The sequence below is a fragment of the Emydura macquarii genome, unplaced genomic scaffold, assembly GCF_026122565.2.
Source record: "Emydura macquarii macquarii isolate MOO-44397 ecotype Brisbane River unplaced genomic scaffold, CSIRO-AGI_Emac_v2 contig_2457, whole genome shotgun sequence".
NCBI lineage: Eukaryota > Metazoa > Chordata > Testudines > Chelidae > Emydura > Emydura macquarii.
The window spans coordinates 1,387,886-1,403,173 of NW_027132594.1; the positions used below are offsets into that span (position 1 = coordinate 1,387,886).

The following is a 15,288-nucleotide window of genomic DNA, read 5'->3' on the forward strand; positions in this document are numbered from 1 at the left end:
TTTATGTTCCCCATGCAAAGTCTGAATAAGCAGGTTTTGTGGGGGGGATTGAATCCTACCTGGACCCCAATATAAAGCAGATGGTATGGCACCTGTGCAGCTTATCTGTGACCCACTGCATTGCCTCAGTTTATGACTTGTGTCCAATGGATCCATATGGTTGTTGTGCATACGCAGTTGCCATGCTTGGGTCAAGCTACTTTCCCTCACCCCTTCAACCACCATATAGAGAATTGTTTTGGGGTTTGACTTCACAGCATGAAGGGAGCTACAGATCTTTCTGGCTTCCTGATACTCCCCCACCTTCGCCAACCCCACCACATGCTGTGAAAGTTATGCTGCATTTTGAGCTTTCTGTGACTGGGGAAGGGTTGAGAGGATGTCATCCAAAGCTATTTCTATTTGTTGTAGGTCAACTCTTAACGTGACCGATCCTGGGCCAAATTCAGCCCTGGCATATGAGGATATAATTCCTATGTCTTCAGTGAAACTGTGTTCTTTTATGCCAGGCCTGTGTTTGGCCCCATGAGTTCTGGTATAGGAGACACAAATAGTGGTAGGGATAACACCCTGAAAATATTGTTAAAAAACAGCATACAATATGGAAACCAAATTAATTAAAAATTGCTATTGTTGTCATCTTTTCTCCCAGGAGCATGCAGCATTTATTTCCCGTCTCAGTATTACAAGCCAATGTGAACTAAGGGCTTACAATAATACCACCAAGGAAGCATGATATCATCTCCCTTACAGGTGCGAAGTCAGTTTTCTAAGGTGTGTTTGTACATGGTTTACATTATGCATTTCAGAATGCTAGCGCACACACGAGTTACTTAAGCAATATCCATAATTACCGGAAAGTTTGTGGAATAAACACAGTCTAGCCAGATGTGAGTTGTAAAACACCTAAAGCAAAGTACAGTGACGTCATTCATTTTCATCTTGACAAATAACCTGTTAGAGCTTGAATTTGACTGAAGTTAAATGAAGTTGATAATAAGGTATACACATGCACCGCACGCAGATCTTATGTAGTAATACAGGAGGCTAATAAGATGAATTGTCTGTGATATAGTTTGCGTTAGTGCAGAAACAAATTTGCTTGTATTTTGACATGTATAATGTCTATATTTCAGGGCACTAGTCTGTTTTTATCTAAGTTGTAAACCACTAATACAATAAACTTTACAAAATTTACTACAGAAAAAGTCACTAACACACATAACAATTTACTGCTTTTCTCCCCTTGTGTCATGAGAAGATTGAATAACCAGAGAAGTGTTAGCATTGTCCAAACATTATCTAATCTCTGTAGTCCCCATGCAGATGTTTATTGAAACAGTTTGATGCAATTATATCAGTACATTAAATAGGATTATAGAGGAAATGGCTCTTGCAGTCTGAGTATATTTGCTATTCATTATCTTTTATATTTGAAGAGCCCCTTGTGTTTGTAAGGTGCAGAATGGAGTGAAAAAACAATAACATGGAACCTTTATGTCACTGTAGTCCTAGGACAAGTTCACAGCTGTCTTTCTTCAGGGCCTTGGCTACTCTAGTAAGAAAAAGGTACATCTTTCTTTTTGGAGACCTTTGTGCATCTTTATCTCAAGTGAAGTACCTTAGGTGGTTATAGTTTAGATTCTGCTTGCCCATACATGAGGCTCTATGTCACCATTCTAACACCAATAAAACTCTTCAGAATTACAAACCTTAAGGCATCCATTACTTCAGGGGAGTTATGCTAAGGGTGATTTTGGCCCATGATCTATAAATCCCCAATTGTGATTTTTTTTTAATAGCAACACCAGTGCGCAGAGAAGCAGAACCTCAGCTGGTAGCCTGGGATTCTGCCTGTGTTAAATTAAAAGTGAAAATATGACCTTTCACTCCTCTTCTAAGGAGATAGCTGTCCACAGAGTCCTGTCGTTGCTGGAGGTGTCTTTGCAAAAGCATAGGTTGCTAGAAGTCCATGGGGAGGGTGGCAGGGAAGTTCTAAAAGCTGGGCCAGACAGGAAGTTCATTAAAAACAAGTTCCCTCCAGCTCACAAATAAAATGTCATCAGTAGAAGCCACCGTCTTCATACAAGCCCTAAAAGAACAGACAAATCTTGCAGTGTTACCCTAAAGTTCAACAAGCTCAGGCTTCTTTGCAGTAATGGAGGAAGTGAATTCCAGAGCCAAGAGCCCCAGCTGAGAAACACCGTATCTCCAGCTCACCCCGCCCCAGTTCTTGATAATCTATCTGACGCCTGAGAACATTTTTAATAAATGATGTAAGTCCATCATTAGAGAGACATGGTGGGGGAGGTACTATCTTTTATTGGACCAGTTTCTGCTGGTGAGAGAGACAAGCTTTTGAGTTTGTCCATTATGTTTATCTCTGGTCATCTTTCTTAAGACATAGCTGAGAAAAATGCTGGCACTCTACTACTCAGGTGTTGCGGGGGACAGGTTCTGGCAGCTGATGGTATCTGCAGTTCCGCAGCAGCAGGTCCCAGAACTTTGCCAGATATAGTGGGCTAAGCAGTGCAATGTGCCTGAAGGAGCTGTGTGGGTACAACAAATCTCTTCACAACATAAGTGGACCAATGGCCAGATCACTGACTATAGATATGTTGTAGTGGCCATTTGCTAATCTTTGTAGGATGAACAGCAACAGCAGCAGCATCTGGCCACATGCCACACTGTGCATGTGTCGTTTCCAGAAATCACGTTACATATATGGGTCATATATATACGTTAGCTGGGTAAATCAGCACAACTCCAGATCCTCAGCAGGTGTAAATTGGCACAGCTTTATTAAAGTCAATGGTGTAATGCTGATTTATATCAGCTGAGGACCTGGTCTATAACCTGGAACAAACTGAGGGAGGTAATAGATAGGTGGTAGCAAACCAACTCCTCTCTCCCCCCTAGGTTGTGAACTCAGATAATGTGTCTGATGTGGCACGTGGTAACAGGTTTGACTTTGCACACCTAAATAAAGAGCAAGAACACGAGCAGGATATTGATCCCGACCTATGAGATCTGTGACCATTTAAGTCATTCATACATGGCTTGTCACATCTTGAGGGAGCTGCAGGTGCAGAATGCTTTCCTAGCACTGGCTGAAGCAGCATGTAGTAACAAAGTTGAATTCTACTCTCAATGGCTCCACCCCAGCTTCCACTGAGGCCAGTGAAAGCTGCCATCTGCGTTAATGGGATTGGGATCTATGCTGGAATAGCTGTATCAGCAAAGTGTAAATTGCCAAGCTGTCTCCATGGATTGCAAAGTGGACATCTGTGGTGCAGCCTCTGCCTCTGATGGTTCACTGTCAAACTGGGAGGGCATATCTAATGGGGGTCTACAGGGGTCAGTCCTGGGTCCAATACTGTTCAATATTTTTAAGAATGATGACATGGATAATGGAGTGGAAAATATGCTTATAAAATTTGCAGATGACACTAAACTGGGAGGGGTTGCATCACACTGTTGACTTGTATTCAATTTGTGATTCACTATAATTCCCAGATCCTTTTCACCATTACTACCACCTGCTCAATTATTCCCCATTTTGAAGTAGTACATTTGATTTTTCCTTCCCAAGTGTACTACTTTGCACTTTGGATGATAAGATTAGAATTCAAAATGATCTTGACGAATTAGAGAATTGGTCTGAAATCAAGAAGATGAAAATTCAATAAAGACAAGTGCAAAGTAGTACACGTGGGAAGGAAAAATCAAATGTACTACTTCAAAATGGGGAATAATTGAGCAGGTGGTAGTAATGGTGAAAAGGATCTGGGAATTACAGTGAATCACAAATTGAATACAAGTTGACAGTGTGATGCAGCTGTGGAAAAGGCTAATATCACCCAGGAGTGTATTAACAGGAGTGTGGTACATAAGACATGGAAGGTACTTGGCACTGGTGAGGTCTCAGCTGGAGTACTGTGTCCAGTTTTGGGCGCCATACTTTGGGAAAGATATAGACAACTTGGACAGAATCCAAAGAAGAGCAACAAAAATGATAGAAGATTTAGAAAACCTGACCTCCGAGGAAAGGTTAAAAAAACTGGGCATGCTTAGTTATGAGAAAAGAAAACTGAGGGGGGACCTGTTAAACAGTCTTCACATCTGTTAAAGGCTGTTATAACAGGTCAGTGATCAATTGTTCTCCATGTGCACTGCAGTCTGGACAAAGGTAATGAGCTTAATCTGCAGCAAGTAAGATTTAGATTAGTTATTAGGAAAAGCTTTCTAACAATAAGGGTAGTTAAGCACTGGAATAGGTTTCCAATGGAGGGGGGTTGTAGAATCCCCATCACTGGAGGTTTTTAAGAACAGGTTGGACAAACACCTGTAAGGAATGGTCTAGGTTTCCTTGGTCCTGCCTCAGCGCAGCGTGTTGGACTTGACCTCTTGAAGTCCCTTTCAGCCCAACATTTCTATGATTCTAAGGGGAGTGTGTGTCACATCCTGGGTCTTCTGTAAATGCCAACAGCATTAGGAACTGTGATGTTGCTGGCATCAGCCAGATGAGACCTCTCATATGCCTGTCAGAAAGAAAAACTGCTCTCTGTGCTGTCTCAGTATGAGCAAGCAAATGATATGTTCATAACTTCAGTGTGAAGCATGCAAAGATACAGACATTTTCACTAAGCTGGGAATTGCAGTAAACTCAGCTCTGCAATCTGTCCAAGTTCTTAGATCCTTGCTTCAAAGATACCATGTCTCTTTTTTTTGCCTGGGAGAGTCTAGGGATGCAATGAAGAACTTCAGATTAATAGAGCCATGCAGTAAACTGAGGAAGTGCTTGTTTCACACAACTGTCAGCCCAAATCAGGGCTGTGGAGCAGCAATAGTGAATCTGGAAAGACCTTGTAGGACAGCTTTGGCTTTGTATGCTGCATGAAATCAAGTATGCCCTGGAACTACATAACATAGGGGCACTCCGATGATGGCAGGTTATTTGCAGCATGTGTGTAGTGTCTGTCTTAGTTTATTGGCCAGCCCTGTCACAAGTAACTGTGGAGTATCTAAACTGAGGAAGAAGGACTGTGAAAGCCACCACATCAGTGGTCGAGGACCAAAGATTATTAAAATATTCTTTTGAGCCATTGGTCCAATTCCAATAGTTTTTATGGGCAAACCAATAAAATAGCATGTATCTCCACACTGGTAACAAACCTGCGCGTGATTCGCCTCTGCTAAAATCAGTAAAGTTATAGTAGGGATGAATATGGTCCTTTGTGACTACCATACATAAACATGGGTTTATGCCTGCCCCACCTTGAAGTTGAGTCCCAAACACCGAGCAGCTAAACCCAGTGGCCACTTCTGAAAATTTGTACTTATTTGCTCAATTCTCCATTCACTTACACAGGGTCAAGTCACATTTGAAAATATGAAACCTAAGGTAAAGCTGTCACCTGAATCCCTGTACCCAGCATGTAGAACACCAGCGAAGCCCACCTAGCACTAGCAGCCTGACCCACCACTCTCTTCCCTTCTCCCCGATTCCCCTGGTTTGGTGGGAAAGAGGGCATTACCGTCTCATGTAAAACTGCTTGCTAGTGGAAAGAGAGCACTGGACCAAGGACAGGGGAGGGGTGGGAGCTCTCCTGATTTGCAGCCACTAGCACTCTCAGATGAGGCTAGCTAGGAGGAGAGTGGAGGCCTCTATGCCTGAATCAGACTGAGTAGAAGGCAGTGCTGGTGGTGTGGGGTGGGGTAGGCATATCTTCTGCATGCAGCCTCTTCCCTGGGAGGTGGAGGTGGATGTGTTCCTCGGTGGGAGTTCTGCTGTCTGCAACTGGGAGCCCTTCCTGCTGCACCACCAGCACTTCAGGTTCCAGAGCAGGAACAGATGCTAATAGATCATGGGATACGTGACAGCCCCATCCTCAAACTGCTGCACCCCTCATCATTTCCTCAGATGTGAGCCAATGACACAGAAGTGAAAAGCTCTGTGTCCCATTACCAATTCCCCATGCTGCCAGATCAACACTGATAGATTTTCATTGTTTTTTTTTTTAATCTGTGCTTATTAAAATGACTCAGCAGGGGTGATTGACCACCTATTGATTCTTTGGACTCTTTCTCTTCATGGCTTATAATGACTCAGGTATTCATGCAATCCTATTGCTGATCTCTGGTGCTAGTCCAACTTCCCTTCGTGCAGCAATTATTCAACCGCTACATGACAACTCCGCAAAATATTTGTCCAAATTCTTCTTGGCTGTCCCTTAATAAGTGGATGAGGGACAAGTTGTTTTGTTGTTGTTTAGTTCAAAACATATACAACCAATGGCTTACTTCTAGTGGTTGATAGTGGGAGGGTATATTTGTTGGTGCTTGTTCTAATATCTGGAAGCCAGTAAGAGTTTCTAGTAGAGTTTATACATGGCAGTTATCTTGTCTTTTAGATCGTTCTCTGGGTGTGTCCTGTTGTTTTATGCTCAGGTCACCTTATGCATTATGGAACCCCACATGGCTTTACACTGGTCTTATTTTTATACACATATATGTTGTCTTTTGATTCAATTTTCCATCATTGCAATACAACACATCATTGCTAATCACAGGCAGCACTCCCTCTTCCCTGATGCTCTGATTCATCAAGTGTTACACAATGAACTAGAGGTATAGGGTTGGTGGGTGCCAAGTTTTCAATCAAAAATTAATGTTGAACAAAATTGAGTATTGGTTTGCCCATAACATTTATATGCACTAGCCTCTTTAGCGTCTATTTAACTGTAGCATTCTGGCTGGGTTTTTTCTTCTTCTGTACTCTAGAAAATTATCTGAATGTTAATTTTAATTTAGAATTTTTTCTATAAATGTCAGCATCGAGTCTGATTATGCCCCCAATTGGCAATGAATGGACAGTCTCTTTTACTGTCATCTCCACCTTCTCTTGGGGTGAGGCAAGCTCAGATATTTCCATCTCCATGCAACATTTTCCCCCTATGACTCAAACCCCACAGAGGGACCTCCAGATATGCCGAGGATCTGAGGCTGTGAAGGAGATCCAACACCTCAGGGTCAGGGTAATGCAAGACTGTCTTTATTTCCTGTGTATACAGACTGTTTTAACTCCCTATTATATGCCCCTTTGTGGCCACCCTGAATAGTGACTCTAAACATTCACAACTAACACCACAGGGACAGGCCTGGGGTAGGTTTGCTGGGAAATGAGTCCACATGGAAAATCTAATTAAAAGTTAATGCGGCTTAGGACCGAAGTGGTCTATCATGAGAATAACTGTTGATTGTCTGGAGTTTAGTAGGGGTGAGGGTCTAGAGCTATAGACCTTCCCCCAGCTTTTAAAGAGTCCGGCTGGTCTGGGAGGCTGGTTTAGGCAGAGGTCTGCTCCAGTTTGGGATTATTTTGTTAGGCTGGCAGAAACCCAACCAGCCTGGACAGATTTTTTTTCCCCATCTAGATGAGGGCTTGTTCTAACTGGCGAGGGGGGGAGATGGTCTTTGTTTTAACTGAGAAGCTGGGGGCTGTATTGTTGTTAAGTGGCTTGGGGAATTTTTGTAGCACCAGTTACTTCAGTTTTTATAGATCTTAAAATTAAGAGTAGTCCCTCCAGCCCACCTTTATATTTTGAATTCTCCTGAGTCTTTTCTGATGTTTCCTCCCATCTTGGTATTTGAGTCCATGACCCACAACACCCATGTATTAGAAGTGAAGACTGCAGCACCACGCCCCTAATTAAAGGAGCATCTTGGGGAAGATGCTGGTAGAGGATTCCATAGCTTTTGTAGAGCCACACTGCAAGGGAACCAGGGGGTGAAGGGAACCTAGCACAGAGGCACAGGACTTCTCTGCAGATGGCCATAACCTCCTGTAGACCTCTCCGCATCTGTCGAGACCCTGGAAATAGAACTGCTGGTCATTTTGTGTGTGGCAAATCACAGCCCCTACAGAATGATCCCAGGAAAACTCCACAGAGAGGCCACATAGAATTTTCCTCCTCACAGGCTCCAGCCTTTCCCTTGCAGGTATTTCTGTGGGACATGGCAAGTCAAGCCATTGTAGGTAAGTGTCTTTTAGCATGATTTTGAAAACGTTGCCAGAGTGGTGCACGTGATCTGGCAGAGGGGTGCTGGTTTATGGCTTATCCCAAAAGTGCTAAGCTACTTTGCCATCCTAAAAGAACACAACACATCTACCTTATACACCTAGCTAAAGGGTTTGTTCAATAGTCTAAGAATCAACTTGGACATATCTAAACAATTCTAAGTTTTTGGGCCTGGTGTTGGCTAAAGAGCTCTAAGGGTGGAAACTAAGAAACTGTTGTTTTGTTTTTGGTTTCTCCTTTGTTTGGAGAAGCAGGACTTTGTACATTCCTTGTAAATAAACAAGATTGCATCAAAGAAATACCTGACTAGCACCAATTTCTCCTCCTCACTAGAGCATCCCCTGAGCCCTAAACTGTGACAGCTGCTAGCTGCGAGCTAGCTTCTCAGGTCAAAAGGGGGCAACTTTGTGTAGCATGTTGCCTCAAAGGGGCTGTTTCCCTGAGGCCTGCTTGTTCCTGAGCTCTCCCGGCAGGAGTGCAGCTCCACATTGTCATCTATGCCTTAAAGGCACAAGGCACAAGCAGGGGTGCTGGAACAATTTGTAGAGAGAGAGTGTTGGGAGCCATTGAACAAAACTGAAACCATGTATATAATGGAAACCACTTCAAGCCAGAGGATGCGGCAGCATCCCCCGCACCTCTAGTTCCAGCACCACACGCACACAAACAGACAACAAAATATTTCCATCCATACTAATGAAAATATACAGACAGGCAAAGTAAGAAAAATGCTGCTTGAGAATTTATTACAGTTTGATTGAAGGATATTTACTTTGTATATTTTGAGATGTGATGTCAATGATTTGTGTTTTAACTGTTATAACACTTGGATGCCTCCCCTCTTGTCTCACCTCCCCATAATTTCCCCACTATGAAAATTTAACTTGATAAAAATTGAAAAAATACTTAAAATCCATAATTTTGTGCAACTGTGAAAATTTAAATTGAGAAACATAAAAAATGCTTAAAAATGAATATTGATATCTGTTGAAATCATAACAAAAATAAAAATTGAACTCTGCCAAGCCTAACTAAGATTGGCAGAAAAGCTTAGATGTGACCGCTTGGCTGGCATTCAAGTAACAAAGATTTAAATAAAAAGTTTAAAAAAGAAATGTAGAACATTTTTTTTACCATAGATGCTGTTATATAGGAAGCTGACCAAGGTCCTAAGCAATGAACTCATTTAAGGAGATGAAACATTAAGGATTATTTTTGTTTTATGTATATTGCAGTAGCACCTAGGAGCCCTAGTCATGCGCCACTGCCCCATTGTTCTAGGTGCTACACAAACAGAAGAAAAAGATAGTTCTTGCCACCATCTCTAAGCTTCATTGTGTTGCTTTCTCTTGTATGCCATTTGTTAACCACATAGACATTATTACAGACATAAACTTTCCAGTGTCCTTCAGGTGCCATACAATTACCTTCTTTTTTTTCTGTCCATGACGTTTTTGAGATTGCTTGGTTGTCATTGCTAGCCACAGAATGTTATTTACATTAGTGACACTGTGACGGGGAAGGTCCCCACTGTGGTCAGCAAGGGGTTAAAGAGCTTCTCTAGGCACAAGCAACCCCAGTCCAGTGCATCTGTGAGCCTTGTTGCCTGGGGAGGGCAGGTCCCAGTAAAGGATAGCACTCGGAGGTAGGCAGAGCTAGACCACTTCATTCCTTAATCCAACAGAACAAGCTGCTTATCAGGAAAGTGGATGAAGAGCCTCTGCTGCCTGGACCTTCTGAAGAGGCAGAGGGCCTATCTTTGCGGTGTTTCCTTTTTCGAGTCCAGGGGGCTCATCCAGGTGTTATCGGACAGGCGGGAAGAGAGAGAGCGAGAGCCAGTGGGCCTATCCCTCCCAATTTAACCAGCAGCAGGTCCAAATTGATAGTAAGGACCCTTGGGGGGTCGTCCCTAGCAACATCTGTCATCTGCAGATTCGCATTAGGGAACCACAAGTCAGTAGGATAAACAGTAACAATGTATTAGCAAAGAAACACAGACCAGGTACCCGAAGGGCCTAAACCCCAGGGACCCAAACCACACAGTGACTTAAAAGGGAGAAATAGAAACAATAACAATATCTCATAACTCACACCCTTTCTCGAACAGGGGCAGACAGCACACAGAACGGCAGGTGAACGCAGGACTGGGGAACGACGACAGATACAGACAGGGGGAACCACAGCAGGCGACAACGGAGACAGGAATGGATGATAGGACGACTGGTACAGGGACACACGAACTGGTAAGGCCTTTTGATCTTCTCTTGGTCTGCTGGGACAGGAAAACACAGGCTACTAACTGGGAGGGCAGCATCTTGTTTGGGCTGTCTAAAGTCTTATTTACCAACAGTTCGTCCAGTAGGATGGCCCCATTCTCTCGCCTCGTGTACTCAACACTCAGGGTTTGCACTTAGCACTTTAGCGCAGTGCACATGGTACTATACGTTTTGCACATGACATTGTACTTTTGCACCCAGCACTATACATTCATTCATAACTATAGTTCCTACTTAGGGTTTACAATTTTTTTCCACCATCAACCAAGAATATGTCATGCCAATGTGTTATGCTTTCTGGAAATTATTAAAGTCTACAACACTGGGTCCTTCAGACACACAGGGGGATAGAGCCCTGATGCCCTTCACAGAGACTACCTTTGTGGGGTGAGTCTGGATCATTTTGTGGCTTTCAGGACTATTTTGTTTGCCTGTTTTCATTTAGACTGCTTTGTGCTCCTGGAAAGGGCTTCTAAGTCAGAGAACCAGAGGACCACAGCCCAAACTCCAGACTGGCTGTACAGCAATGTCAACATCCAGGGAAAAATGCCTGAGACAAGAGAAGTGCCCACCCTCACCCCAAGGGGAAGCACTAAAGATACAGCTTATCACAGACAGCAATTCACAGGTTCAAGAGCAGGCTATCCAAGGATACATGGGACATTAGAAGCATTCTAGCCTGTCTGATAAATAAGCTATATCTTCTCTATTCTAAATTATTTAGTTTGATTATTTTGGATGCCTTGTTCATTTTTACTGGGTGAATTGACTATTGGCTTGTATGTTTCAAAGCAGGTGCTATTCCATACTACATCACAGCCATCCCCAGTCTCTTTCTTCATGGCATCAGATTAATCCTAGCTTAAATTTTTGTGTAGCCTATTTACTGGTGCTGGTGCACATCCAACTTCTCATTCCAAGCAGGGTGTTGGCCAGCTTTCTGACAGCTATTATTAGCTGTTGGAAATGATGTATGTGTGGGAGAGGGTCTTGAACTTTGCTGCAACTTTTGTTGCATGTTGTGTGTTGGCTGATTCTTAGGATCAAATCGTCTCACCCAACACACAGCCTAAGAAATGGGTTTTATTCAGGGGACTACTGCTGGACAGAGAGAGCATTCTCACCTAGACTGCAGTAGCATCCATAGCTACTTTGATTCTCCCAACCTCACAGGAGGCTTTTGCTAATAGATATGTGTACATGCATGTGAAGATGTGGATTGAGTCCATGCAGAGCAAGTGCATCATGGATTGCAGGGATTGTGGATCTCCTTACATGGGTTCCCTGGCTCTGCTGTTTGGATCTTCTGGGTGCTATGCACTCATGTGGCAAGGGGAAAGGATTTAGGCCTTAGGAATGTAGGTGAGATCAGTATGTGACTAGTTAGGACATGATATTGTAGGGGAAAAAAGAAATGTCTGTTTAGGTGCCTACAACACACCATCTATATGGGTGGCATGTGACTCCTGCCTTTGGGGAGGCAGAATGAGAAGGCACCATTGGTTGGACCATGGCCCCAGCCTTTGCTCTGCCCTGTCCCCCGAGGCACCACCCACACTCCACCCGAGCTCTGCCCCAGGCCCCTCTTCCCCTTGGGCCCCCTCCCCCTGAAGCCCTCCCTTCGTCTACTCTCCCTGCACATGCGCACTCCTCCCTCCCTCACCTGTCCTCACGCGCACTCATTGCCACCCACCTTCCCCAGCAGGCTGGTACCTGGGGGCCACTTGACGCCACTGACACCACCTTCTTCTCTGCTGCCATTGCCCAGGCTTGCCAGACACTTCTTGCTCCAGGCCGCCCCCGGGGCAGTGGAGAGAGTCACTGCCCCCGGGACCAAACCGGCCATCCCCCTGCAGCGCCTCCAGTGGGCCGGATCTGGCTGCCTGCCCCTCCCTTGCAGACATGTGCAGCCGGCTGGCTGCATGCCGACTTTGCTCCTCCGCTGCTTTGGAGCCTGTGGCCCCAGGGGCCAATTCAGCCACTGTGCATGCGTGACATCCTCCTGCCCTACCCCCTCCACACATGCAGACAGCGCTCTCCCTGGGCATTGGGGAGCCTTGGATGAAGAGGATTGGGTGGAGGGGGGTGGAGTGTGGGTGGGGTGGAGAAACGGAGTGGGAGCTTCCAGCGGCATCTCTTTGGGGATGCTTAGCCTCCACAAGCCTCTTATACATGCTGCCCATGACCATATATAATCAAGGTCTATTTTGGTCATCTGCCTTTCTATGTGAGACATAGAATCATAGAAATGTAGGGCTGGAAGCAACCTTGAGATGTCATAAAATCCAGCCCCCTGTGCTGAGGCAGGGCCAAGTAAACCTAGACCATCCTTGACTGCTGTTTATCTAAATGTTCTTAAAAAACCTCCAATGATGGGGATTCCACAGTCTCCTGTGGAAGCCTGTTCCAGAACTTAACTGTCTTATGGTTACAAAAGTATTCCTAGTATCTAACTTAAATTTCCATTGCTTCAGATTAAACCCATTCTTTCTTGTCCTACCTTAAGAGGACATGGAGAACAATCGATCACAATCCTGTATAACACCCCTTCGCATATTTGAAGACTGTCATCAGGTCTCCCTCAATCATCTTTTCTCAAGATAAAACATCCCCAGTTTTTTAACCTTTCCTCATAGGTCAGGTTTTTCTAAACTCTTTATCAGTTTTGTTGTTCTCCTTCCAACTCTCTCCAATTTGCACACCTATCCCAAAATATGGTGTCTAGAATTGGACACATCTTTGCATCCCGTTTTTGTCCGGGCTCCCTTGCCATTGTGATTTCAGACTCAGAAATAGTACAATACTTTTAGATTAAAACAAAGAGTTGTGCCTGGGATCTTAGGTCATTCGTTACAGAAGGAATGATGGTGACCGCTCTCATTAGGACGATGTGAATGTTTCCATTCTACCTACTTGTTTTCAATTGCTCCTAACATTCTGAAACCGCCACCTCACAGACTGACATTTTTTATGTTTGGTTTCTACCCAAAAGTGAAATTTTCTGGAAAGCTTCAGCTGTTTTTTGAATACAGGACGAGTGAAACACAGAAGTTCCCCCATTATTAAAAAATATTGTGTCCTCTTTTGTTTATAGCTGAAATGGCTCTGCTTGCAAACCAAAAATTTGGCAGGAAAATAGTCCTCGTTTAAGAGAAGTTTGACTTTTCCAATGAAAATTGGCTTGACCAAGTTATAACCCTTGACGATTACATCCAACACATGAACAGAAAATCTGGCACAGTTTTCTTGCTATCTCTTTCAGGCAGGGACTGTCACTTGCCACATGTTTATAAAACACCTGGCACATTGGGACCCCATTCAGGTTAGCCTCAGATAATATCTTAATATTTTCTCTTGCCTCAAACACAGAAACCAGGTTTGTTCATTTGGTTGTTTCTTATAAAATTTCAGCAAAGGGTGAACATTTAAAGTCAAATCTCTGCTTAATCTAGAGCACAAAACAAACACTTCTTTTCTTTAGCTTATTGCCATGCTATAGCCGTCACTCTCCTCAACAATTCCCTGCATTTCTAAAGAGATTTGAAATTGTAACATTTGATCCCAGCAATGACTAAAGAAAACTTCTTGAAAGATAATGATTTGTGCTCTGTAGCCCCTAGCCATCAGCAACATTTTAAAATTAAGAGTAAAGTTTCCAACATAAAAAAAAAAAAAAGGCAGTGTTGGTCTTAGAAGCATCTTAAAGTGACTAAATATATTACTCATGTTTCATCCACTGATGTCTGAGGTAGTAACTGCCTTTAAGTCTGATTGAGAGAGACAAGAGTGGTGAGGTAATATCTTTTATTGGACCAACTTCTGCATTTAATACTGATTGACAGCACAGATGTGGAGTCACCCAGGAAAGCATCTGCTATACAGATTCACTCATTGTCTTTCACAGCAGAGAATCGAGAGGTGTAGAACGTAAATGATTTTCAAATGCTGCCTCAGGCTGCTACACTAAACAGTTTGCTGTCTCTGGAATATACTCTTAAAAGGAACCAAATTAAACAATCATTGAAACACTAGGCCCTGGCAGACGGCTTAAAATCTTCTTGTAATAGTTTTAATGTAAGAAGTGTGTAAAATAAATATGAAGTTGTAATTGACACTCCCCACCCCCAAACAGACAGCTTCTCTGCTACCCTCAGAATTAGGATGGCAAAGTATGTGTGTGTGGAAATATGGGCTTGCCAGCTCTTTGTCCCTGTTCACACCATTTAGTTCTCCCTGGGGCACAAAACTTCATAAAAACTCTTAGCTCCCATTTATTCCTTCCACTTTTAATCTGTTGGATTGGGGGGAACTTTGACTCTGATTTCCAATCTGCCTTTCCCCAGCACTAGCAGAGAGCATCAGGGTGAGCGTCTCCACGGATCCAGACTTCTACTTTGCAGCAGTGCAGAACTCTTTCAGTGTCAGCCAGTGTTACTGCTATGTATGCTAACTTTGCCATTCAGCTGACTGACTTTGCTGTTTGAGTCATTCCGCATTTAACTATCTTTCATCCTCAGTTCACTTGCATGTCTGTAATTGATTCACCTTACTATGGACCTGATCTTAAGCCCATTAAAGTCAATGGGAATCATTCCAAACTGCTGCAGTTCACTTTGACCATCCTAAATGTCAGTGTCCTCACCTTCCTCGCTCTCACCTTCTCTCTCCTCCCTTCCATCATTTTGTGCTCTTACATTCCTTCTCATCTTTTTTACACCAACCACAACAGCTCCACACACATACACAATTAAAAAAATATTATAAACCATTTTAGCTTAATAAACAGAAAACAATTACTTAAAACAAAACCCAACGCCACTAAACTCTGTGTCGGCCTGGCTGCAGACCTTGGGGATCCATCATAATGGGAAAGGACACCTCTGTTGATTCCTCGTGTGACTGAGACCATGAGTGGGGTAGTCGGGATGCAGAAA

At 43.5% G+C, this 15,288-nt stretch overlaps 1 long non-coding RNA gene across 1 annotated transcript in view; it reads left to right on the top strand.

Moving 5' to 3' along the window:
• Positions 1 to 683: 683 nt before the first annotated feature.
• The window catches only part of LOC137162743 (uncharacterized), a 52,743-nt gene continuing 38,138 nt past the window's right edge, over positions 684 to 15,288 (top strand). The window contains exons 1-2 of the long non-coding RNA XR_010922483.1: positions 684 to 753; positions 10,186 to 10,321. This is a non-coding gene — a long non-coding RNA (uncharacterized lncRNA). The remainder of the gene's footprint in view (positions 754 to 10,185; positions 10,322 to 15,288) is intronic.